General features: G+C 44.1%; 1 protein-coding gene across 2 annotated transcripts in view; it reads right to left on the bottom strand.

Annotated features, from left to right (window-relative positions):
• Nucleotides 1–27,344, bottom strand: part of MTERF4 (mitochondrial transcription termination factor 4) — a 233,187-nt gene that overhangs the window by 104,820 nt on the left and 101,023 nt on the right. The window contains exon 3 of one of the 2 annotated variants that reach the window (XM_069213661.1): nt 24,823–27,339. The exons of the other annotated variant lie outside the window; for it this stretch is intronic. The gene's annotated coding sequence lies outside the window, so the exon portion shown is untranslated. The remainder of the gene's footprint in view (nt 1–24,822; nt 27,340–27,344) is intronic. 2 annotated transcript variants of the gene reach the window in all.

The following is a 27,344-nucleotide window of genomic DNA, read 5'->3' as shown; positions in this document are numbered from 1 at the left end:
AGATGTTTGGGGTGTATGAAGTAGGCAATGTGATATTCTGCTGTCATGAAATGGTGTGACGACCTTTGGTAAGAAGGAGCCTCGAATCCTAAGGACCAATCTATCCAGAAAAAAAGAGGTGTACGGAGGATTAACAGAAAACAACAAACTCTGCTAACCCTTTTGGCAAATGTCATAGCCACAAGCAAGACTGTTGTGATGGTCAGCATATTAGAGGGCAGCCGTACATAGGCTCAAATGGTGAACAAAAGGTGAGAACAAAATTAAGATCTAATTGGGGCATTATGAAAGGGAGACAAATATACTGCAAACCTTCCAAGAAACTAGTCACAACATGCGACTTAAACAGGAATGGATGAATCGGGAACAGCAGGAAAGCTGAAAGAGGCAGAAAGGTACCCTTTAACTGTGACCAAAGAAAGGCCTTGTCAGGCAAGGGATAAGGCAAACAAAAGAACATCAGACAAAGGTGCAAACAGAGTATCAAGAGATTTAGCAGTACACCAAACCACAAATTTGTCCCATCAGCAGGTGTGAATACTTTTCATGGAGGGATACCAGGCTGCCATCACAAATTTTGGAGGATGTGGGGTTGTTTGGGGGGGGACTAGGGGCTAGGGAGGGAGAGATCAAACACCTTGGACTGTCACTGCTCAATCTCCAAACATGCAGATGGAGAGTAGGTTTGGGTGCAGGACCCTGCCTTGTTGCTGTGATCGGGGATCCTCCCAAAGGGGCAGCCTGATCAAAGGACAGATGCTCATGCTCAGAAGTTTGGGATACCCGACTCTCCTTGCCCAGTTCGAAGACACTAAGGTGACTTGGGCCTGATCATTCCTTATCATTCCTGATCCTCCTGTGATCTCTGGGCAGGAGTGGTATCAACTGAAAGGTGTACTGAGTTCTTAGCGCCACTCAAGATGAAAAGCGTTTCAGAGTGAGAGCTGCCTTGGTAACTCCAGAGAGTAAAAATGCGAACACTGTGCTTTCTCAGTGGTGTCAAAAAGATCTAACTAAGCTTCAACCCAGTCTGTGCAGAGACCTTGCAACTCGCTGATTTCTGGACCACTCTCCCTTATGCTACGCCCACTGGGACTTCTAATTCCTCTTCAGGGCAGGCATATGCCAACGGAAATGCTTCACAAGCAGGATTCAGGAGTCAGTTTCACATAAATCCAGAATGGAGGCTGAAACATAGGAAATATAGCTATAATATCCTCAACTCACTGTTTAAGAGGATAAGCCCGAAACTGCACTGAATCCAGAACAGCTCAAATGAAAGGGAGAGTCAGGGGGGAATCAGGTGCGACTTCAGCACATTGATAGTGAACCCCAGTAAGTACAGGAGGTCAACCGCAGTCTGGAGGTGGAAGACGACTGCCTTGAGTAAGCCCACCTTCAAGAGCCAGCCAAGGAGATAAGGGAGGACTAAAACCCCTTCTCCTCCATGGATGTGCTGCAACCACCGCCATCACCTTGGTGAATACCCGTAAGGTGCTGGTAAGACCAAAAGGGAGCACAGCGAACTGATAATGCTCTTGGTCTACCGTGAACTGCAGGTAACGCCTGTGAGCAGGCAAGACAGGGGTATGGATATAGGCATACTGCAAGTCCAATGCTACCACCCCGTCTCCAGGGTCAAGGGCAGACAGCACCTGAGTCAATGCGAGAAGCTTGAATGTATTTCTTTTTCAGGAAGTAGTGCCGAAGTTCTATTATAGGATGGATGCCTCTGGTAATAGCAACTAAGACTTATTTCTGCTGTCGCTAGCCTCTCAATGGCTCCGTTGGCCAAACAGCCAGTATTTCCTGTGGCAAGAGCAAAATTTGGTCCTCTGTCAGCTTATCTGTGGATGGCGGCAAAGGTGGCAGTTTTGATGGAAAGGTAATGCATAGCCCCTCTGGACAATCTGAAACCCACATTTGTCCGAAGTGAATTTCCTCCACGGGGCATGTGGTGCCGAATGCAGCTACCAACTGGGTGCCCTGGATGGAATGAGGGCAAACTAAAGAGACTTTGAAGTTGCAGCTTCCCAGGGGAAGGGGTTGAAGGACATAATGGATCATCCTCAAGCTCTGGTTCCCACAGGGCTTGTGGGAGCCGCAGCCATGAAAGGACTGTAGTGTCTGCTGACCTTGGTTGCTAAGGTGGGGGAGGAGGGGACACAGAGCTTATAGCCCCTACCTTAGCCATAGAAGGTGGAATGTGGCTGTTGCGGGGCTACGGTGAGCCCCAATGACCTAATATTTCCAAATCCGTCTTGTCACCAAAAAGGTGAAATCCATTGATGGGGATGTCCATTAGGTATGCCAGGACTACCCGTAAAAAAGCCAGAATCCTAAGCCAGGCGTGACAGCAGAGCACCACCAAGGAAACAATGTCTCTGCCTAGCGAGTCAATCGTATCCACGCCGTATCTGATGGTGAACTTTGCCACATCTCTCCCTTCAGCAACAGCTTGAGAGAATATGGCTCAGGCCTCCTTCGAGACCACAGGCAGCACTTGCACAACCGTATCCCACACAGTATTGGAAAATTGTCCCAATAGGCACACTATGTTCACGGACCACAGTACTAGACTGATGAAAGAGAAAATCTTTCAGAGATATCCAGCCTCTTGAAATCCAGATCCGGCGGTGTGGTAGAGAACGCACCGGGATTTGGACTGGAGCTTGAGGCCTGGACCATCATGTGCTCAGAGGTGAGATGTTGGGAGAGGAAGGCTGGGTCCATGGCCATTGGGTGATGGCAGCAGAAGACAGTCCTGTCCTCAGGGGTGTCTGTACAGGGCATGGCACAAGGGGGATACCCCGAGCTTAAGCACCTCTATCAAGACACCAGTCATTACCTGAATAGTGGGCAGCAGAAGGTACAGGACCCCAGCCACCCTCAAGACCACCTTTGCAAAGAAAGCCTCCTCCTCCATAGCCAGTGTAGGAGGAAAGAGAAGGCCAGTATCTAGTGAGGTGTCCAGACCAGTGGCATCAGTCAGGTCCTCATAGCATGTGGCGGCCATGGAATCTGCTAGGGGGTCAGACTAGCTATAGGGATTCATCAGATTCCCTCCATTTGTGTTCCTCTAAGTGCCCTTCCATGAAAGAGGGCTCCATCTCCAATTAGGCCACATAGCCTGGTCGGTGCAGGAACCAATGTCAGGTGCCGCTGCTCTGTCTCGGGTAGAGAATCACAATGGTTTCGGCACTGCTGGAATCGTGTCACAGGAACAGTCCCCAAGGAACTTTCAAAGCCGGGGCAGATCTGGATCCACTAATGGATCCTAAGAGCACCTGAGGGCATCGAAGGCAGACCGGCTGGCAGAGACCCAGTTGGAGTGTCTCCTAAACTCATGGGGCCCAAAGGCATTCTAGAGAGGTTGTACCTTAGAAAAGTGAGGCTCATGGCCTCATAAATTTCTAGGAGTTGGCCAGAGGTGCCTCTGGCTCCAGAAAACTCTGGGAAGGACAAAATGGACCCAGTGGCACAGAAGCAACAGGGACGACCTGGGAGAAGGGTCTGGATTTGTGGTATCATTCCTGCACATTGTCCGATGAATGGGACCAACATGGAGAAATGGAAGAAGGCTTTGACTTTCTTGGACTTCTTCATGTGAAACTTACCAGAAGATGTCTGGGATCACGATCATCTCTAAGAGTGGTCCCAGGACCTTCCTCATGTGGCGAGTGGCTGTGGCCCACTCCCAAATGGCCTTTGGATTCATCTGCCTGCTATCTGTGCAAGCCGTAAAATGAGATTCGGTTCAAGGCACCACTGACGCACCAACATTTATCTGGGCAAGGCACCACAAGGTTTGAACCCAGTCAATTTCTTAAGGGACATTCTTGAAAAAAGTATTAGAAAAAAGGCACACAGACTCCAATTCAACAAAATGATTGTGAAAAAGTCAGTCAAAAAATGACTGAGTGGAGTTCGTCCATATCAGAGAAGATGGTGCAGAAAAGAAGGAAATTACGCCAGTACACTGGGGTGATGCCGATATGAGCAGCGCACACCTCACATCCAGTGCAGATGCAGCCATGCAGAGCTGAACAATGCCACCTTCAGCCAGTCAAGGTTGTTACTCATAAACTGCCAGATCCAGTCTGATGCCTCCGGTATATTCTAAGGCAAGGAATTTGCAGCTAGAAGGCTCCATCCTATAACTATAATTGATGAGTTTCAGTGGTTTTGTTCTTTTAAAACGATTTGTTTTAACTAACATTTTCATCTAATTATAAAATCCCGTTGTTTTTTTCATTGAAAATTATATATAATGAAGTGCTCCACTTCCTGCATGTGGTGGAAGCGATTCAATGCTTATGACTATTGTTAAGGATGCCCTGGAAAGGAATATAGCTGGCCTGTCTAGGGATGGATATGCAGAGTGGCAGAACTGCCTCAAACCAGTCATAGAACTGTGCCAGGACAATACACAAACCCAGTGATGATATGGTGTAAGCAGGGGACGAAACCCTAGATGAGTGCTCCAGGATTTCTCGCTGACCAGTGTAGAAGACACCATACAGGGTTTTGGAGAACATTCTAAGATCCAGAGCTGGTGTTCTCGACAGCTAAAGTTCTGGTAGGTGACAAGGCAGTACCTAAGAGGTCTGCAACCTTCTGCTGGGACTGCAGGCGAGTCACACTGGATAAATGAGCTTGCTTTCCTGCTGAGAAAGGGGGCCTGAAGCTGTTCCTGCAGGATGACTCAGGAGAACCTAGTCATGGCTGACTGGTCTAGGAGCTGCAATAAGATAAGAGAAACTGCACAAGAAAGTACAAACAATGGCTTCATTGTGAAGTACTTTGGTGAAAACAGCGGTGTAGTTATTTGTGGTGAGGCCTTGTATCATTGTTTGCTGAAGCATCTGCCCTGCCTACCATCAACGGATCCTTGAAACCATCTCAGCCCTTCTCCCAGGACTGTGGGAGTTCGGTGGTGTTGCTGCATTGAACTGGCACTAATCATTAGCTCAGTAAGTAGTGTTTCGAAGGTGGGACTTGCACGTCACCAAGCGGGTGCTCCCCTCCACATCTGCATAGCACCTAGCAACTGATTGACTGCTACTTCAACAAGCAGTTTTTCCTGTGACAGAAAGTCTTGTCTGTAGTGTGCTGGTGTGATCTTTGCCCAAACTGACAAATGTGGGCCTCGAATCTTGATCCACAGGCTCCAGGGGTCAAGTTTAGTCCCAATGTGAAGTCCAAAACCATTGGCAAGTGGAACACTCTCTTACACAGTGGATATCCAGATCTGATACTCACTTGTTTGGATGTGGTTGGGTGAGCTGGGTATCAGGCTGTTTTGGGGCATGTGACCTGACTGATTGTTTTAGGGTCTTCTACAATCAATTACTTGCATGCTTTTGCAATAGCTAAAAATAAGATATAATTTCTTAACTAAAAGTATATTTTTAGCTTCAAAATTAAGCTGAAGTTATTCACAAAAAATAAGTATTGTTAATCTGACCACATCTGATATGACACTGTTCGAAGGTGCTTGGTCAGGGAGGGAGGTTGCCAGTAGTTTTTAATAGAGAGCATTTCCTTCTCAACAGCATGACCTCTGTTTTCACCTTGTTTATACTTAATGTATTTGAGTACATTACTCTGCCCACTACTTTTCCTCACACACCCACATAGCATAGTGTACTTTAATTAGCAAGATCATGTTACTTTCCTTTTGGAGGATCAGCACATTAAATTCACCTCTACAAGACTAGTTTAACATTAAATGCACATAGTAAACCGGCCCTCAGAGAAAAGAGCAAACATAACAGAAGTCCACTAGGATGAACCAGTTCTCAGGGTTTTGCGGGAAGTCTCTACTTCAACAGCTGCCCTTACTTCAATAAACATAAAAGATCCCAAGCAACCAAAGGCAGGTTCACCAGGTAGAATTAGTGATGCTGAATGTAAAGTAATTTACATTCTTCATATACACTATTAAAATGAAATGCACAATATGAATCTAGTGTTTTGTTTATAAATTTTATCTCTGACTTAGAAGGCTGAAAGTTCACAGAACAACAAAACATCCCTAGAATTCAATCTACACTAACCCACCCCATACCTTGTTCCAACAGCTGATTTTCTTACAGACAAGGTCCACATTACCTGTGCTTTGAAAGCAGTGTTTAGCCTTTGCATCAGTCCTACTAGTTTTTAGGAAGTTTGACAGTTGTTTTCCTTTAAGACAACCAATGTAGAACGAGTCATAATGAGCAACACAGGCGAGGGGGTTCACAGGCGAGAGGGTTATGTTGTAGAAACAACAGATGTAATTTTCATGGTCACTAATCATAATATACACAAACTGTAGTCATTGATTAACTATAACAATTCCTTCACTTCTGGCCCAAGAGTGTTTATAAAGTTCGAAGTTACCTCAACATTACTTGAGATGCTCCATCTGGCCCAGTGCTTAATTTGTGCTTGTTGTTTCCGGTGCTAAGCACCAGCACTTATTTTTGAGGGCCGGCGCTTATCCTTCTGCCCCAAGCATTTGCGGCAAGCAAAAGACTCATGCGGGAAAGACGGAGTAAGAGAAAAACGAAAAAGTGTCACAATGGGAGAAAGCAGAAAGCTGCAAAAGTGAGCTGAACGGGCAGGGAGTGGCTTTAAATGGATTGAAGAGGCCCGAAATGGCTTCAGAACTACACTGCCTCAGTATTCCATGTTCCCACATTTAATTGCAGCAGACGCATGTTTAAGAGGAGGTCTTTGAGCACCGGCACGTTTTTATTTACAAATTAAGCACTGATCTGGCAGCTTTTATTTTATTTGCAGCATAGCAAACTTCACTGCACTACCTCCACATCCTCTTCCCCGTCCCATTTCTTACAATATGAGGTTTATCTAATTCCCCACCTATCCGTCACAGCTACCCAAGCAGTCTGATTTTTATTTCCATTAACACTTCAAGCCAATCCCTATGAAACCCCTCATTCCCCTGAACATTTCCTGTTTTTAGGTTGCAGCCTACCAGACAGCGCAGCTGTCTCGTCTGCTAAAGACATTCTTGTGGGCATTCAGAAAGCTGACCTAGGAATACACTCCACCCGCTGCCTGCTATCGTCTTTGTGGATTGCAACTCACATTTCCAGGATTTCGATTTGCTGGCTTTATTTGTTTTAGGCTGCAGAGCTTGTGGTCGTACCTTACCCTGCCCATACATAATTCACAGTACCCTTCTGAGCACTATCTTTCTGTAAACAGGCCTGTAAATCTTGCTCTAGCACATGACAACATTTAAATGAACTTAGTATTTCAGATTACATCAGCCTTAGGAACACAAATGCAGCACGTCTTTTTTTAATTTTTGAAGTGTGTTGGAAACGAATACTTGAATATGATCAAAACACATCATTACTCTAGGTGATGCTATTTTCACAACTTATCATCTGTGTACTGCACAGTTTTATTAGCATAACAGTATGTCTATGCAAATGTACAGGTCATTTCAATTGAAAATGTGTTGTTTGTAATGGCAGTGTGCCACCACAACATGCATACTTCACTATACGCCACTCCACCTCACTTCACATCGCTGCACTATGCTATGCACCACACTCCACTTGACACCACTCTGTGCCACTGCTCAATTCTGTACCACTCTAATCTATGGCAATGCACTCTTCGGCACTCTAACCTACACCACTGCCCTCCACACCACTGGAGTTTAGGCCACACACCACTCCAGTATAGGCCACATCAATCTACTCTGCACAACTCCACTGTACTCCACTCCACAACACTGCCAATGCACTTTATTCTAACAAACACTCAACTTTATGCCCCTGCAATCTACGCCAATCCACTGCACGCCACTCTAATCTAATCTGCACCACTGCACTCTACACCACTTTACGCCATTACACTGTATGCCACTCTAGGCAACTCCAATCTGCACCACTTCACTCAACTCCGAAACAATCAGTCAGTCAGTCAGTCAGTCAAAATAACTTTATTCGGCGTGTTGCCATAAAAGTACACATACATACATATAAATCATCATAAAATACAGTACTTAATGCATAATTCAAAAAGCAAGACTCTTCAATCTGCAAATCTATAAATTCTAAGCGTGCCACTTAAGCCTACTAAATCAATATAAAATAATAAATACTTATAAAATCGTATACAACAATAAAACAGTATTTGGATTCCATTAATAAATAATCACATTTCTAATTCATATCGATTCCTAATGGTGATAGCGGATTTGATAAAACTTAAGACAGAGCTGCATATATGTTTGGACAAAAGGTTTTGAATGCCAATCAATCCTTCTTTATAAGAAAGAGTGTGCAAATTACACAAAATAGGTAATAAAAAGGTTTCTTTAGGAGCTAAATAGAGTGTGCAAAATAAAATTAAGTGACAGGTACTTTGTTTCGAAAAATTGTCACAAGGGCATGGCGGTAATGTTTTATCCCATGCGCATTTTGTTGGAAACGCCACTCTAAAATGAATCATATTGAGTCTAAAGAGTACAAGTAAAGAGTATAGGGAGGGGATCGGAAACCAAACAAAATAAGGTTCTATCGAATTTGATGATGAAATTTGTACATATGAATCAAAAGAACTCAATTTCTCTGCCACTTGGTATCTAAGATTCGTAGCGTACTCTTTATATTGAAATTTAACAATTTCCTTCGCATTGGCAGGCAAGAGCTCTGGTTTAGAATACATAAACTCCAAGTCCAAGTTTCGAAAACAGTTATGAACAAAATTTAACCATGAAATTTTATTATGGTTTGCTAACGAAATGCAGTCTTTTACACAGTCATGTGTTAAAGTAGCCGCCGGATTTGACCATACTTTTATCCATAGCAGAAGGAGGGCAATAGCTATAAAATCTGTAATGTAGCGGATTCCCAACTCCTCGTGGCATATAATATTCGCTACATTCTTGGGTACCATAAGTAGCCGGTAGAGAAATGTATTCTCTTCCTGTTGTAATATACTTGAATTGGTATATCCCCAGAGGCTACCCCCATAAATCGCCACCGAAAAACATTTGGATTTATAAAGCGTGATTATCTGATGAACCGGTCTTTGCCCCAATCTACGGCTAAAGCGAAAGATTGCTTCAAGATTTCTTTCCATTTGTTGGAGCTTAAAATTCAAATGGAATTTCCATGACAGAGAGGAACTTAGGTACAAACCTAAATAGCAAAAGTCTTTTACCTTTATTAAGGTGTTCCCCCCCCCCCCCCCATTGTAAAACATTTAGTGCGTGTGTTTTTAGGACCGCAAATCATAACATGTGACTTTTTAAAATTAACTTTCAAATCAAGCTCTTGTGTGTGCGTTAAAAAAAGGTCCAAGAGGGTCTGTAGGCCGTTGGCCGTGCGGGCAATTAAAACGGCATCGTCAGCATACAGTAAAATCAGCAATTGTCTAAAACTCATCTTTGGAAAATCCTTACCATTTTGAACTAAATAGCTATGCAAGCCATTTATGTACAACAGAAATAAGAAAGGTGCCAAAGTGCTGCCCTGTCTAACACCCCAATTGGATGCAAGGGGGTGTGATCTTTTGCCATGTTGTCCAAACTGAATTGTGATAGTAAGGTCAGAATATAAACGTTTGATCAGATCCAACAAATCTTGCTCAACCCCCATTGTGTCCATTATTTTCCACAATTTTACTCTATTCACAATATCAAATGCACTGAACAGGTCTATAAAGGCTAGGTGGATAGATTCCCTTTTTGCAATAACATATTTGCTAAGGATAAGGTGTAAGTTTAGGGCCTGATCCACTGTGCCTAATCCAGGCCTAAACCCATATTGAATTGGCGATAGAATGTTTGTCCTTGCCACCCACTCCTCAAGCCGATTCAGAATGACACTCCCCAAAATCTTTGCCGTGGAGTCAATGAGAGAAATGGGTCTATAGAAAGAGGGGTTCAAGCCTATTACCCTTTTTGAATATCGGGACAATTATTGCCGTTAGCCATGAGGAAAGAATAGAACTTTTAATAGCACTATTCAGAACGTTTGTGATTAGCGGAACCCACAAGTCAGGTAAAGATTTGAATACGTCACAGGAACCCCGTCGGGGCCAGGGGCTTTCCTTAGTTTCATTTTATTTATTGCTGTGGTGATCTCATGTGTCTCAAGTAATATTCCACTCTTAATTGGAATGGTAGTAGCCGGACATGAGAGGCCACATCCCTCCGCACCATAATTAGGGTTATTTGCGGACTGAAATACAGATGAAAAGTGTTCTGCCCAGACACCCTCTGGTATCAGACAGTCATCCTCCCTATTTGCCTGTCCTGAAAAATATGGATGATTAACCACCTTCCAAAATTGAGAGGGATCCCTCAATTCTGTGGCTACCATGAGATCTTCCCACGCATTAGTTCGTATTTCATTCTTCCTCTCCTCGAGGACTGACTTATATCGGCCCCTAGCCTGTTTAACTAAATCACGACTAAATGGAGTAGTTTTAATAGCTGTTTTTAAATCTCTATGGGCGGCCGTACAGGCCGAATTAAACCAACGTTGAGGTTTTACGCCTTTAGGATGTTCGGCACACGTCAGTGTCTCAGAAATAGCACAGCTTAAATACTGAAAAGCAGTTATAAAATGGGCGCAAGTGGATTGCAGAGACAAACAGGTATTAATGTGGGCCTTATTTTGTGTTATAAGGTCCTCATGAAAGGTGTTAGGGTTTACTCTCTCCCATCTCATACGGGGGCCAAAATTTATTTTAAAAAACACTTGCCCCTTGCATACTATCCTAGGTGAAATTACCCTAGTTTTAAAAGCTAATTTTATGCTCAAGGGATTGTGGTCACTAGCACAATGGGATTTAATTTTAAAATCCACAACTGAACGAGAAAGTGAAGAGCACATACGATAAAATCAATAATGCTACCATTCCTGCTCCCTGTATAAGTAGGTATTTCCCTTATCTGACTGTTTGTCATATCCCTTGCAAAATCAAGATCAAATTTATAGATAAGGGTGTTCAAAGCGTTACCTAAATTAGAGTGGGTAAAGTGAGTATGCGACTCTCTACCTTCTGTGGAGGCACCACATAAATAAGGTAATTCATGATTACACAATTGAACATTAAAATCTCCGACCCAAATCATGTCAAATTCCCTGTCCTGGAGTTTTCCAGCAGTCTAAAAAGTCTTTAAGCTCTTCGAGGCTTCATGACAGGGCGATACTTGGAATATTATTATAAAAATTTAAGAGTAAAATATCTTTCCGCCCGGTCATTGATAATAAGACCACCAAAAAGAAGGCAGAAGACCAAATCAAAGAAATCTAAGTAAAAGGGTACCGTAAGCCAAGTTTCTTGAAGACAAATATTATCAAAAGTAGATACAAACTCCAACCATGGTCCTACACGGTCACGGACGGGCACAGGACGGGCCGGCCCTTGGCCCGGGCACCGCCCGCGCGCGTCCCGCGAGTGGGAATATTGAATTTAAAGGTCCTCCTCGTGAGGCAGCCCCTCCAATCACTGCCGCCGCTGCTGCCGAAATCGCTCGTCACGGAGCGGGAGCGGGAATATTGGATTTAAAGGTCTTCCTCCTGAGGCAGCCCCTCCAATCACCGCCGCCGCCGCTGCTGCCGAAATCGCATGTGCCGGAGCGGGAGCGCGAATATTGAATTTAAAGGTCCTCCTCCTGAGGCAGCCCCTCCAATCCCCGCCGCTGCCGAAATCGCACGCCCCAGAGCGGGAGCGCGAATATTGAATTTAAAGGTCCTCCTCCTGAGGCAGCCCCTCCAATCACCGCCGCCCCTGAAATCGCGCGTCCCGGAGCGGGAGCGCGAATATTGAATTTAAAAGTCCTCCTCCTGAGGCAGCCCCTCCAATCATCGCCGCCACTGCTGCCGAAATCGCGCGTCCCCCAACAATCTAGTCTACACCACTGCGCTCTAACTTACTCTACTCTTTGCCATGCTACTCTAAACCAATGCACTCCATTCCACTGCACTCTACGCCACTCAACACCACTGCACTTACACTCTACTGTGCAACAGTGCACGCTCCGCCACTGAACACTACGCCACTGTACTCTGCACTACTGCATTCTATGCCAATGCACTCTACGCCACTGCGCGCTGTGTCATCTACTCTGCATCACTCCATTCCAGGCCAATGTACTTTGCAGAACTCCACTCTACGCCACTGAACTCTACACCACTCCACCCTACTCTACACCACTGCACTCTATGCCACGTAACTGTACTCTGCACTCTATGCCACTCCGTGCCACTGCTCTCTACATCACTCAACTCTATGCCACTCCACTCTGCCACACACTACTCTACACCACTGCATACCACTATGCAACCCTCTGAACTACGCCACTGCATTCCACGTCATTGCATTGTACGCTGCTAAATTCTATGCAGCTGCACCCAATGTGACTACATTCTACGCCACTATACTCTGCGACAACTATGCCACTGCACTCTACACCAGTCCACTCTATTCCATGCCATGCAACTGTCTGCCACTCTAAGCGACTCCACACTATGCCACTTCAAAACACAACACTCTGCCACTCTACTCTACACCACTCTTTGCCATTCCACTCTACGACACTCTGCACTACTCTCCACTAACTTTTAGCCATGCTGCAGCCGAGCTGGTGTACAACATGGCTGAAACACGTTGCAAAGCCAGTACCTCTTGCACCGGCGAGACCTTTTGGATTTGCCAATGCTTTTTTACATTTGTGAAATCCTTTTTTGATTCCTCGGGCTCCGGGATTTACTTGGCACTTCTAGTAAGTTAATTGCTTTATTTCATTTATTGAAAGAAACTTGTGTGGGGCCAAGTTCTCAGCCGGGTTCCACCAATTCTGTTTATACTGTGTACCGACTCATGAGTTAATAGTATGAATCTCCTGAGGCTTCCACCGTCTTAGCAGATGTACACTTTTGGCTTGTGTGGCACATGCTTTTAAACGAGCATTAGCAAAGCCAACAGGTCTCGTCTATGCAAGATCTATTGGCTTTGCCTTAAAAAGTTTTAGTGATCTTGTGCAACATTTGTCGAAAAGGATTATAATTGAATATACTATAATATGCTACAATATAATAGTATGATTATATGGTAACGTTTGTATGGTATGGCCTGTCACTGCAAATTATGGTATGGTATGGTATAGTATGCCTTTCATTATATATTATGATATATGACCTGCCAGTGTATAGTATAGAATGTCTGTCATTGTAGGACATGGTACATCCTGTCATTGTGTAGTATGTTATGGCATAGTATGTCTGTTGTTGTATAGTATGGTATGGTATGGCATGGCGTAGTTTGTCACTGTATGGCATGGGCTGTCATTGTAGAGTATTGTACGGTATGATCTGTCATTGTATAGTATAATAGGGTATGGTACTGTAAGTCACTGAATGGGATGGTATGGTATTCCTGTTATTCCATAGCATGAAATGGCATTGTTTGCCATTGTACAGAATGTTATGGCATGGTTTGGCACGGCCTGAGTAACAGAATAAGGCTGGTGACTCACATCTTGTTCTTGCTGATTTGATCTTGTAGTTGAAAGAAGACTGTCTTCTCAATTACCTCCCTTGTAAAATGTAGGTGGGTGACATACTAGTAGTAGGAAACGTCATTTTATTCCTGGGTGGGATTTTCAGGAAAGGAAAGGAAAGATCTGTCTAGTTTTGAGCGTGTTAAAATGGTTCTGTTGTGGAGGGAGACACTGAAGATATTTTGGGGGATGAGGGGGTCAGGGGAATCTACAAAGAGATTTTCCAAAGCTACCTTGAGCAAGCGGAGGATGTTAGCAAGTTCAGTGCACGAGAGGAGGATGAAGGCTTTTCAACTGGGGGGTTTGAGCAGGGTGTACTGGGTTCAGTACTGTTGTTCCTGGTTCTGTTTTTCTTTATTAATGCTTTGTTTCAATCTGATTATTAATTGCTGCAAAATGCATACAAACAGAATGCGTAGTAAGTGTAGAGTTTAGTTACAACAACCATTATTCACCTTTGGATTTAAAAGTGAGACTGGTATGTGATGATTATAATATAGCAATGTTAAGCGGTCACTCATAGATAACAAGGTACAAAAGGTGAGAGAGGGAAGGTCAAGTGACAATATACCAAGGATACAGAAATCTGCATATGTTAGCCTTGTAATGAGGGCGACAAAGTTGAACCGAATGTTGCAAAAGAAATGGTAAGTCCAACGCCTAAAAGAAAAAAATGGGTAATGTTTATAGTTACATTGTTCCATTTTTTTTCAGAGAGAACTAAACCACAACATTAAAAGAGAATAACTCTTTAATAGAGAATAACGTCCCTCAAAGAGCCCCATTAACTTCCCCACCAATCATGTGCCACAGATCAATTAATGCTACCAGTGTAAAAATCACTTTTTTCAATCCTTGGACTGAGTTTGATAGCAAACGCCACTTGAGTGTACCTGATGTTACAGTGCCTCCATAATTAATCAGGAATATCTGAGTGTGGGTCAGTCACAAACTCAGATACTGTCCCAATAGAAGACTACTGGGTACTTGCACATCACCAGGGTGCTTTCCCTATGCATCTCTAAGCTTTCCGCCTGGGCCCATGCAAGCAAAGCAGCTTTCTAAGCCGCTAGCGTCAGGAATTCAGGCAATTTCCACTGTCTGATGATGAAGGCTTTGGCCATTTCTTTTGTCAATGGTATTGGCCTAAGAGACACAACTCCCATGTATGCAGGCCCAGTCAGGCAGTACATCTGGATAGATGAGACGTGACTATCCACCTGTAGACCTGCAAGTGTGGGCAATCCCACAACATGTGAAAACGATCTGCATCGAGGGCAGGCATTATCGTCTAATTTTAGCTGGGGTAAAGTGAACCCAATGTATCATATAGAATTGAATCAATTTAAACTGGACATTGTGTGGGACATGTGTTGGGTCTTTCAGTAACAGCCCATTCTTTGTCTAATCAAGGATGGGCCATGTCAGTTTCTCTTCTCAGTAGAAGGGCTGTAAGTGGTGGGGCAGTGTGGATGCGCACTGAGTCAGCAAACCAAACCAAGTGTCTGCCTGCTCCCATCAAATGGAGGTACTGAATCATGTCACCCCAATGCTCTCCCAGCGAGCCCAGTAAAGAGTTGTGAGGTAGAACTGTCTGAGGGGGTAAACCATCATCTGTCATTAACAATGCATACTGGAAACGGACACCCTCTCTGTACAGGTCGCCTAGTGTGTGTATTCCAGCTGCATGCCATGCAGTCAATTCTGTCTTCGATGTGAAGGTGTCACCCCTAGGAGGGCGAAGAACTGCCAGCGCTGGTGCATATGGGACCTGGGATCATGTAAGGTAGAGGCATCTGCTGTAGCAATGATAAGCTACGCCCAAACCGAAGGAGATCAGGGAAATCTCGTTTTGTATCATGGGTGGAATAAATGAAGGATAGGAGGCAGGCTCCAGGTAGGTAAGGTTGTGGCTGTGTCTACCAGTTGTTGATTGGCTAACATCTAGCCACCTATTGACTCTGGGAAGCGATATAGTAATGATCCAGATGTGGCACTGCAAATTCGCCCTGACTGAGGGGTGATTATAATTTCGTCAAAGCTTCCCTGCAACATGAGGCATGCCATATGAACTTCTGTATGTGCTGTTCAAAGGAATGAAATAACATTGCCGGGATGTGAATGGGTACATTAGCAAAACCGTAAAGGAAGCTGGGTGTAACTATCAATTTCAGGAGCGCAACTTGCCCTGGCATTGTTACTGAGAATGTGTGCCAAAAGGTCATTCGGTATCGCAAGGATGTGGCTGCTCGTGTAATGTTGCCATCAAATAGGTCAGTAAGAGTGGTAAATGCCCACACCTTAATATCTCAACGTAAAGGGTTGCCAAGGGATCCTTGAAACGCCAAGGGTAAGGTGTGGGTTAGGTAATTCGGGTGTAGAGGGGAATAGGCAGGATTTCACCCAGTTACGTTGCATGCCCAAGAAGGACGCAAATTGACCAATGGTCAGAGCTACTGTGTCAGGAAAAGAGTGCAGGTCTTTAAGATAAAGTAATAAGTCATTGGAATAAAGTGAAATAGTGTGGGTTCCATCTCCTAAAGGTATGCCGGCGATTTGCCTTGCTGCCGGATTGCTACTGCAAGTGGTTCAATTGCCTGAGAGAAGAGGGGATAGAGGCCAGTCCCCTGGTTTTCATCATCAATGACAGTGATTGATGGTATTGTATGTTTAGATTGACTATGGGATGGTTTAACCTTTGGTAGTTAATAGCACTTCCTCCCTGGATACTGGTGCCTTAAAGGAGTATGTATCTGAGAAGACTACATCTTCTTTTTTAAGCTTGAATGGAGTCCAGGTATCATCATCTAGATGGTGCATCTGAGGTCTCTGACATTAATTATGTTTGGTAAAATGACTGAAAAGTCTCTAATTTCCCCCCTTCTATCACCTGAGACACCCCTTCTTAGTTTTTATCTCTAAGTTTGCGGTTTATTATTCGAACAGCTTACTTGCTTTGTTTGCATCCTTGTGAAAGAGTTTGCCTTATCAAGATGTAACTAACCCTATCACTTTCTACGAAGCGTCTCTTCCTTTAAGTCCATTTATTATGCCTTATTTTGGGCCTCTATTTTGGGCAAACCTAGTGCAATTTTAGTTAATAGGGCTTCTTTCATTGCTTTTAAGTGGGCTGCTTTCTCAATTAAGGTTTCTCGCACCACCTTTTCAATGTGCCCCATACTTTCCTCAACTCTTCTGTGTGATTAAATGCCATGCATCCTTTTAATTTGGTTCCCGAACATGTTGATTAAAACCATATATTTTAATAAGGAGTTGTTTAGCATCCAGGTTGCAGCACCTTTTGCCTCCACCGCACCCCCCCAATGAAAATAGGCCAACTGGATTTCCTAGTAACTTGACTGTGTTCAGATGAGCTGCAGTCAATAATAATGTTTCCTTGAGCACAGACAATACATTTATTCATATTGTAAAATCTAAATTAATGAACAATAAGAGTAAAGAAAATCTATGCATTTTTTTAATATGCACAAACGTTGAATTTAGGAATAGTGGTTATATGTAGAACTTTGCATTTGAAGTTATCCATAACAAGACTTAGAGGCCATTTTGGAAAATATATTCTTTCTTGCACACTGGCTTACATTTAGAAGACAAAAATGGAGAAACAAAGCAATTGATAATAAACATGTTCTACCATTTCATGTTCCTAAAGGTCACTGTTCTGATTAAAAAGGTACTGCTTTTATAAGGATGGACCTACAGCCTGTGACAGCAAAGGTGCCATAATGCAACAAAGTGGGAACACTTTGCGAGGGACAGGGTACTCCGACTCGATAAGGGTAAGGATCATGATAAGGACAGAAGAATCTATAGGGTTGTTAGGAAGTTTTCACTAACTGATCTCTCACAATTATTTCTCACAAGGAGAGAAGGAGATCTGGGATGCGGTTTAGACATTAGTGGAAAGAAGGAATCAAAGATAAACTGTGATACAACCAGAACATGAAAATGTATAGCCAACCAGAATTACTATGGAACAGTCTACACAATAGATCCATGAGAATGATGGCAAATGTGTTAGCTAGAAAATATTGTGGCTCTTGACACCTGTGAGACTTCCGAATCGCTGCATGAGCCCTGAACTGTCTATATTGCTGCTGCTGGTTGTACAGCTACACTTGACATAACACCTTCCATCCTCATTATCTGCATGTTCATGTTAGTGACTTTATTCTTTACATTTATGTAACATCTGAAAACGTTGTTATGGGATAGCACCAAAGCTTTTATGAAGGTGCTGCTAATAAGTAAATTGCTGTGGGTATTATTTACAGTATGATCACAATGGTGTTGGTGATTCATCTGATTCTACAAGGTTGTCCCCACTTACCCACATTGAAAAGAACATGGTTGGGGAGGATCAAGCCAAAGATGGCAGCTCTGCACCGCCCACAGGAAAATCACAATTTGGCCACTGCACCAGTGGCTTCTTGGACCAAGTCAAGTCCAGCCAGATCAGAACCCCTGAGCTGTGGATTTGGCGAGTACCTGTGCAGATGACGGCAGATCAATGAGTGAGAGCAGCCCAGCCAAGCAGAAAAGAAGTTGCCCAGGAAAGGCAAAGAGGCAAGAAGAATGAGCGTGTGATCAGTATACAGAACACTGGGGAACGCAAGTGCCAACAGTCTCTGCTTATGAGAAACACATATGGGCAAAAAGGGATCAACTGGAATGCCGTCACTGGGAGAGTGAATTCAAGAAGATACATTGTGGGAGACGGAGGAGTGTGAGTTGGCCCCACTTCACCCAGATGGAGGAAGGGGACCCACACAAGGGAACAGCAACTTGAGAGACTGCAGAGAGAGCCCCTAGAGCACAACTACAAAACCAGCTAAGAGAGAGAAAGGAGAATTGAGTGTGGGAAACAAAACTGTCCTACCAACACAGATTAAGAGATTGGGACAGCAGTAGAAAGACCACCAAAACACAGAACTCAAATAAACAATAAAGCCCACCAGTGGAGTGGAAGCGGCAAAGACACTGGTGGTGAAAAAAATTAATGTGAACCCTCTTGACAGTACTATATACTCTATATGACCCCTACAATAGAGTTGTTATTCCCAAAAAGAACAGTGACAGACATAATGTACTGAAAATGAAAAGGGAATATGCACAGTGGTCCTTTCAAAAGTAACTTTATCAAAGTGGAACGGAACAAATGCTCAGAGTGACACTTAAGAGAGCACATATATATATATGGGAGGAATTGACCCTCTCCTTAACCAATGACAAGCAAAAGAAGACCAATTGGTAAATCTCAGATAGTGATCACTCCCATTGTGATAAATATCACTGAGACCAAGCACATCAACATCAAATCCACATCACATTTTTACAAAATGGTCAACACAAAAGAAGTAATAAAGCAAGAAACAACTGTCAAAGACATGCTCCAAATGGAGGCCCTGGGGGCAAAAACAGGAAAGTGGTTGGAGAGAAATGCAAAGCAAGAAGATGAGGATGCATAACACTCCGAAATCTCATACGTAGATGATGAGACTAAGAACACAAAGAGATTAATGTAGGAAGTTTTTAACAATACCAAGGTAAAAACTGGAGCACTGCATAACAAACTGAGTCAAAGCTTAAAGTACACAAATAAGGACATCATGGATATGGAGAACTGACTGTAATCATTAGAGGATATGATATATAAACAAATATTGGATCAAGAAGAATTCAGTGTCCAATTTCTGCTAGAGGAACAAACTGCGATGCTTCATGAGAAGCGGGAGGACTTAGAAAACTGCTCAAGTTGAACAATGGATGTATGTGAGGGTCCTCCGAGGCAGGGAAGGCAAGAACATCAAGCTTTTAGTCCAGGACATGTTTGAAGCCTTGCTATATACCAACGTGACAGCCCCATGATCACTGACAGAGTGCACAGAGCAGCATCAAGGCAATTTAAACAGGCCACAGTCCCCAGCTATGTAAGCACATCTCCACTGGTCCATTGACGAGAAGAAAAAAAAAAAAAGTTACTTTCCTTCGGTAACTCTTTTTCATGGCTATCCTATATAACCACAGATTCCTCACCTTGATACTATCCCCAGATGCTAGACTTGTTCCAGAGATTTTTCTCTGTAATTACCTTGTGTTGTAGGTGAGACAGTGCAGCTCTCAATCAGGTCCATCCCGCACCGGGAGAGACACTGGGGGCCACTATACAACACCCACCTCCATGCATCAATGTCAGTTTCTTTCTGATATCTATCCCTACTGTCAGATGCAGATCCTTTATGATTCAGATTATGGCAGTGTGCAAAATTCCAAGTTAGAATCGTTTTTAATATGGCCCAGAGCAGCCCACTTCACAGAACTGGAGGAGAGTGGGTAAATGAGGAATCTGTACTTGAACAGAATATCCACCAAAAATATCGTTATCGAAGGAAAGTAACTGATGGATACTTCTAATCACCAATTCCTCACCTGGTGAAAAGATACAAAAGTGTACCTTCCCAAGGAGGTGGGTATGTGGACTGGTCCACACCAAAAAGTCCTGCAGGACAGAATGGGCAAAGTGCCCCTCCCATCTGACATGGGTATCCAGGCAATAGTGCTTCATGAATATGACTTTCACATCGAAGTCTGGCTAATGTCCAAAACAGGCACTCCAAATGCCAGCACAATGGCAAGAGCTGTGACTCAGGTAGAATGACCCTGCAGGCCTACTGTAGGCCGTTTCCTGGCCAGACCATAGCAAATCTTTATACAAAGAACAATCTATCTGGAGATGCTCAGTTTCTACACTGCTCTTTCTTTCTTTGCCCCAGAGAAATCCAGAAAGAGCTGATTGTCTATTCAGTGATGGTTGACACAGAAGCTGAGAGCTCCCATAGCTTCTAGGCGATGGAGTTTCTACCTCCTTGGACGGATGAGGAGAAGCGAAGAAAGTCAGCAGGGTAATGGACTGCCCAATGTGGAAAAGTGTTACCAACTTTGGGAAGAATGCTGTTCCCTGGGCCATAGCACCAATTTTTATGGGAAGACAGTGGTGTACAGTTGGCAGACAGGACGTGTTTGAAGCTCACTCACATGAAGAGCTGACATGATCACGATAAGGAACACTTTTCATTTTAAGCACTCACAGGGAGCAGCTACATATAGGCTCAAATAGAGTGCACATTAAATATGTGAGAACCTGATTGAGGTCTTTCTGGGGCATGACAAAGGATGTTGGCGGGAAAACATGAACCAGCCCTTTTAAAAATCACATCACAAAAGGTGACTTAAAGATAGCTGATCAGGCAACCATAGAAGCTGATAAGGCCAATAAGTAACCTTTAACTGTTACCGTGGTAAGGCCTCGGAAGAACAGCAAACAACTGAGGTTGGAAGGGTTAGATAGGTCTAGAAAGAATTAAACACACTCTCCTTGCCCAAACCAGAGCCACTAGAATGACTAGGGACTGGTCATTTACAATCTTCTTTAGAACTTTGGGCAGGATAGGTAGAGGAGGGAAGGTGTAGGGGAGTCTCAAGCTACATTCTAACTGAAAAACATCTCTAAGGGAGAACTGCCTTGGGAATTCCAAAGTGCAAATGTTTGGCAGCAATGGCAGAATTCTTAGTCTGTTGCCTCGGGGGGCCTGGAATGACTACCAGATTCCCCACCTCCCAAAGGACTATTGATTGCCCACAAGAGTTGGCGCTGGGGGGCGTGTTTGGCCATCCTGCAAGCTGCAGCCCCTACTCCCTTCCTTGGCGCTACCAGATCAGTCTGGATTTGTGCCCGGCCGCTCAACCTCGTATAACCTTCGCACCTTTTTTGCGGTGTCCCGTATGGTTGAGCCTGAGGAGCGCGCATCAGCGGTGTTCTTGGACACCACTAAGGCATTTGACTCACCTGCAGGGTCTTACATGTTCAGGCTGATGACTAGAGTCCTATGTCCATTCAATTGATCCGCTTGTTATATTCGGCTCCCACAGCCAAATGGAGAATTAATGGGGTGGTGTCGGACCCCTTTACGATAGCTAGGGGTACTCAACAGGGGTGCCCTCTCTCGCCGCTGCTATTTGCGGTGGTGATGGAGCAGCTGGCAGCGCGCTTGAGGCAGCACCACAACTATAGAGGACTGGCATTTAGACAGCGCCCAATATTGGTATCTATGTATGCGGATGATGTTGTACTATATGTTTGTGACCCACAGCTGAACCTTAAAACGCTGATTGTCTGATATGGCCAGGTTCTGGGATTACGATCAACTGGTCAAAATCGGTGGTGTTCCCTTTGTCGGCTGCAACAGTGAAGTGCTGTTCCAGATATCCCCTTTGTTGGGCTAATGGACCGGTGAGATATTTGGGCCTACGGCTTAGTAGGGAGACGGATGAGCTGTTGTCGGCCAATTATGGTAAGGCCGTCAATGTGGCTTGAAGACAGGGTGGCGGCCTGGCGCTACCTGCCGCTTTCGCTGACGGGCCATATTGCAATAACCAAGATGGTGATTTTGCCTAAATACCTTTATCTATTCGTTAACATATCCCTCATCCTCACGTCTGGCTTCTTAAAAAGGCTCAGATCTTTACTTATAGCTCTTGTCTGGGCAGGTAAACAGCCCAGAATCGCATGGGAACAACTGACGCTACCTTTTGAACTGGTTGGCCTGGCTGTCCCAGATATGGAACTTTATTATAATTCCGCACAGGCCCAATTTGCGCATTTCTGGATGCACCCTATCAGATACCTGCCGCATCTGGCCCCGGGTCTGATTCGGTCTGGCCTAGGGGGCTGTCTGAGGTGATTGGTAGACCACGTGGCCCGAGGTCAGGGGAGGACAGATACTGTGGAGTGTCAGCACAGGCTTGGAGGGTTCTCCTGAGGCGGGCGGCAGTTGGAGAGCCCTTTGCTCCTTCGATGCCTGTGCAGGATATCGTGGATTTGCAGAGATCGGAGGAGGGACAGTTTTGTGAAGGCTTGCACAAACTGAATATGACCACCTTGGGGGCTTGGTTTCCGGGCGGGGGGGGGGGTTGTTTATCTCGTCAGACAGTGCTAAATCACTTATTCTTCCTCAGAATCCAGGCTATTTTGCGGGCACGGTACTCCTACTTCCCTGAGATGTCCGCAGTGTGCTGCACGCTGGAGCTTATGTACAGAGCTCGGTCATCGCGTAGACTCATTACAGGCCTACATTTTTGCATGCAGACGACTATGGCCCCTGTCAGGTCTGGGGCCAGAACTCATTGGGAGGTGGATGCGGGTGAGACCCTTCTGGACTTGGTGCGGCGGTACTGCTGGGCGCAAATGCCTAATTCCCCTAATTATAGACTACGCTTCATACATTTTAATTTCTTGCATCAAGTGTACCATACGCCGAGCAGACTGAGGAGAATGGGTGTTCGATCGGATGCTAGATGTGAAAGATGCTCGGCTCCTGAGGCAGATTTTCTACACCTGGCATGGAGCTGCGGGGCACTGCAGGGTTTCTAGGCAGAAGTGCTGGGGGCAATAGGGGAGATGATCAGGCTAGCAGTGCCGCATTCCCCCAAGACTGCCCTATTGGGATATGTTAAGGAGGTACCCACTGATAGCAGGAAGCTGGTGAGGCTGCTGTTGCTGCTGGCTAAGCGCAGGGTGGCAATGAGCTGGGGGAGGAAACAGATACCCCGATACAGAGAATGGCTGAATGATGCTGTGCACTGTCAGGAACAATTAATGATTTATTGGGAGTTGATGCCGGTGGATTCCTGGTCACCAGACATATGGGCCCCCTTGCAATCTTTCCTTATGTCTAGGCCGTGAGGAAGTACTAGCCTCCGACCGCACAGCTCTTGGTTTGAAACAGATGATGACATAGAATATGAGAATTTAATTTAAGGGCAACTGGTGAGGTGTTGTATTGAACAGTAGGAGGCAGTGGTAGACTGCGCTTTTTTAAAAATAACAATGTAACAGTAAGTGAAGTAAAAGTATGTGTGGTAGTGGATTGTATGCTAAATATATTTCTCATGTGAATGAACGTAAATGTGTGGTAGTGGTGCGCACTGTAAAACCTGCACTGGAAAAACATGCATGGGAAAGAAATGTGTGGTAATGTTATACAACTGTTCCAAAGTCGGGACAGCCTCTGGAGCAGGGTCAAGAAGCACAGTCTGCATCAGGAATTAATCCTTCAGTGCAGACTGAAGGCCTCTTCTGATCCATGGGCCCAAAGGTGTGCCAGAAGAATCAAAAAGAGTACCAAAACTTCCTAACTCCTCTTTTAAGGCCTGAATTTGCAGCAGCGTAATTGATGAAGCCGGACACTCAAGCTGGATCAGTGCTAATGGGGGGGTCAGTTTCACAACAGGTGACTGAAATCTTGACTAATCCACGTTACATCTTCTGATTTTAGTGACAAAATGAAGGTGAGCCATGTATTAACTTTATGTATTTCTTCTTCTTAGACTTACCTGAAGACTTAGAATGGGATGAAGATCTCTGCTGAGAGCTGCCTTGAGACAGAGAACTTCGATTTGAATCAGGCCTTTTGAGCTTTTCTATAGTGCTGGGCAACAGAGTTTGGATTGTGGTCCCTGCTAGCCTTTGGGTTCATTTGAGCACATCTGTTGCATGACTGAGTCCTGCAAGGAACCAAGACATGGGAGACAGACCTCTTGAGGGTCCGTCACTGCCATCTGTTTGTGGCAAACATTACACCCTGTAGTTTTAGGGCACCTTGCACACTGGCAAAATTTCAGAAAGTGTTTTCTGTCAAGTGACACAATTGAGGGAGCATGATTCAGCTCTAATTTGAATAGTGTAGAAATAAAGTTACTGACTTTGACGTGCAAAGGTGGCAACTATACTGCAGCCTTGGCGTCACTTCTGGACGGACCCAAAGTGTAGCTACGAGACACTACCTACTGACGCACACTAAGTAGCTGAGAAAAATCTCCGAATCCAGTATTCAAAATTTAAGGAATTTGATGATTGTGGAAACATAACACGTTACTGAAAAAATACAGTAATTTGAACACATCCTCATGCATGAAAGATTGTGTAGCGTCTTCCCCAGCCAGGGTACCCACCAATAATTATGCTACACACGGAGCTGTATATTACACGTCTTTATTTGTGTACGTGTAACCGCTAATTCAACAGTCTAAACCTGCATTCACTTCACCATATTCTAACACGTCACAGTTCTATGGAGTCCTTCAGGATCCAAGAGGGTTCTGTCATTTATAACACACAACACTACAACTCACTCTCTGTTAAATAATTTTTTTTTTTTTAAATCACAATTTGTTTTACAAAAACTATTAACAATTAATCATACTTCTCTGATGAGCCTTTGTGACGCTTTGATTACTCCTCCCAATCATGTCTTCCGAAACTGGGAGTCGGCAATATGAGTGTCCATGATTTGCATGGTGATGCAGCAGCAACAGCAGTTTAGGTTTTTCTAATTGTCCCTTCCGAATCAGTCTCTACTTTGAAATCAGTATATGACGAGTGGTGAGCCACATGTTTGAAATGTGAGGAATATCGAGCAATGCATTTCACAGGACGTTGGACAGTCGCTATGTGCTTTGCTGATTACGACATGGAATGGCTCAGCATCAAAATGGAGCATCAGACTTAGGGTTTCTCGGCGGACAGACAAGCACTCGATCTCCTCTTGTGAAAACAATGTCTTTTGGATGTTGCATCTTGTCTGCATAGGTTATTATTTTCTTTTTACAATTAAAGTCTTTGGTACGGGTTTCTTCCACAGTACTTGATCTTGTGTTGGTCCCTTGAGGTAACTTGGTCGTCATTGCTCTCCCAAACATCAAAGTTGCAGGGCTGTCTCCTGTGGTCGTGTGAGGAGTTGCACGATAAACTTGTAGGGTAAAATTCAAGACAGTTTGTAGATCGAGTTTTCCCAACACGACACGCTGAACAGCTTTCTTTAGTGCACTCATGAAACGTTCAACAACGCCATTACCCTGTGCCTGAAAAGGTGCACTCTTCTGATGCTTCACATTAGGACGACTGAGAAAGTCTCTGAATTCTCAACTGTTGAAAAGCAGGTCATTGTCAGATTTTATGATTGTTGGAAAACCCCATGTCGGAAAGATGCCATCTAATCTCTCAACTTTCTCTTGAATGATAGATGAGCGATCTTCTACCAATGGAAAACAGTGAGTATTCATCAACAGTCACAATCAGGTGATGTCCATTGTCAAGAAGACCGAATAAGTCAACAGTAATTCTTTCCCATAAACGCTTTAGCAACTCTGACATGCTTAAGGGGAGTTGAGTGGCTTACGATGAGAGGAAGTCGCATAGATGACAGGTCTTTAAACTTTCTTATCAAGATGGGAAAATCAAACACGGTCTCAGAAAGATCGCTTGGTAGCAACAATTCCATGATGTCCTTCATGGGCCACTTCAATTATCTGTTCTTGCAGACTTCGGAATAACAATTCTGTAACCTCTCAGGATAATGCCTTCTTGAGTCATGGACAGTTCATCTTTGATATTCTTCTGATATTCACGGTCACTGGCAAGAGGTCGAGTGTGCTGGTCCCAAGACTGATGTGTAATAATGTCTTTCAGTTTTAACGTGCCACTATCTAGACTCATGGCAGTGATAATTTGCTCCAACGATAGAGCAGCTGGTGTGTTTGATTTCACAACGAAGTTTATGTAGGCTTCAGCTGTCTTGGAAGAGGTACCCTGACAAGTTGGAGCACCCTGGAAAAGTAGTCAGAAGGATTTTGATCTTCCCCTGGATGATGCACAATTGTGCATTTGTATTAATGTAATCATAGACCTCCAACGTCGAATGCGAGTAGGCATCCTGGCTTTTGGACTGACAAAGATGGTCTACAATGCTTAATGATCTATCACAAGAGTGAAAGGCTTTCCGTGTGGAAATGCCCACACCACTGCTAAACTTTCTTTTAGAGGTTGTGAATAAGCATGTTTAGTTTGGGACAAACGTTTGTTTGCATATGCAATAATACGCCTTTGAGCATTTGGGTGCCTGCTGTGCATGGATTGCCCCTAACCCGACTGGGCTAGCGTCAAGAAAAACTCCTGTATGGAGCTTTGGATCAAAACATGCCATTTCAGTAGTTTTCTCAATAGCTTATTTGATTATCTTAAAGCTTTGCATGCATTCTTGTGACCAATTAAATGAAACATTCTTTTTCGTCAAGTCTCTCAATGGAGCACTCGCAGTGGCAAAGTCTTGTATGTATCTGGAACAGTAACTGGCCATGCAAAAAAATGAATGTAACATGGAAAAATCTTGACGGGGACTTGCAGTTGACAATGCTTGCACCTTAGTGGGATCAGGTGTCCTTGTCGTACCTCAATCAGAAAAGATATGGCCAAAGACCTTCAGCTTTGTTTTGTTGAATTCATATTGCTCAGAGTTCAAAGTTAAACCTACATCAACCATTAAACGACATACTTTCTTGACAGCTTTATTGTGCTCCTTATGTGTAGTCCGACGACTAATACGTCATCACTATAGTTGAAAGCATACACAACAGGCTGTACAATAAGTCGAATTACATTTTGAAAAGCCCCTGCAGCTGATGACACATCAAAACGTAGTTCTTTACATCAAAATAGACCAATATGAGTAGAAAAAGTTGTATGTATCTGCAATTGTCTTCGAGTTCCAACTAATGATATCCTTTACTTAAATCAAGGCGATAGAAGACTGTTGCACCATTCAACTGTGTTATGTCAGCAATGTGCAGACCTGGATGCTGTTCAGTTTCAGTCGCCTTGTTTGTTTGACGCACATCCACACAGATACAAACAGCTTCTTCACTGACCTTTTGGGATAACACAGCTGTG

This window comes from Pleurodeles waltl, chromosome 11 (genome assembly GCF_031143425.1).
Source record: "Pleurodeles waltl isolate 20211129_DDA chromosome 11, aPleWal1.hap1.20221129, whole genome shotgun sequence".
In the NCBI taxonomy this organism is placed as follows: Eukaryota; Metazoa; Chordata; class Amphibia; order Caudata; family Salamandridae; genus Pleurodeles; species Pleurodeles waltl.
This window is presented reverse-complemented; position numbering and strand designations above follow the sequence as displayed.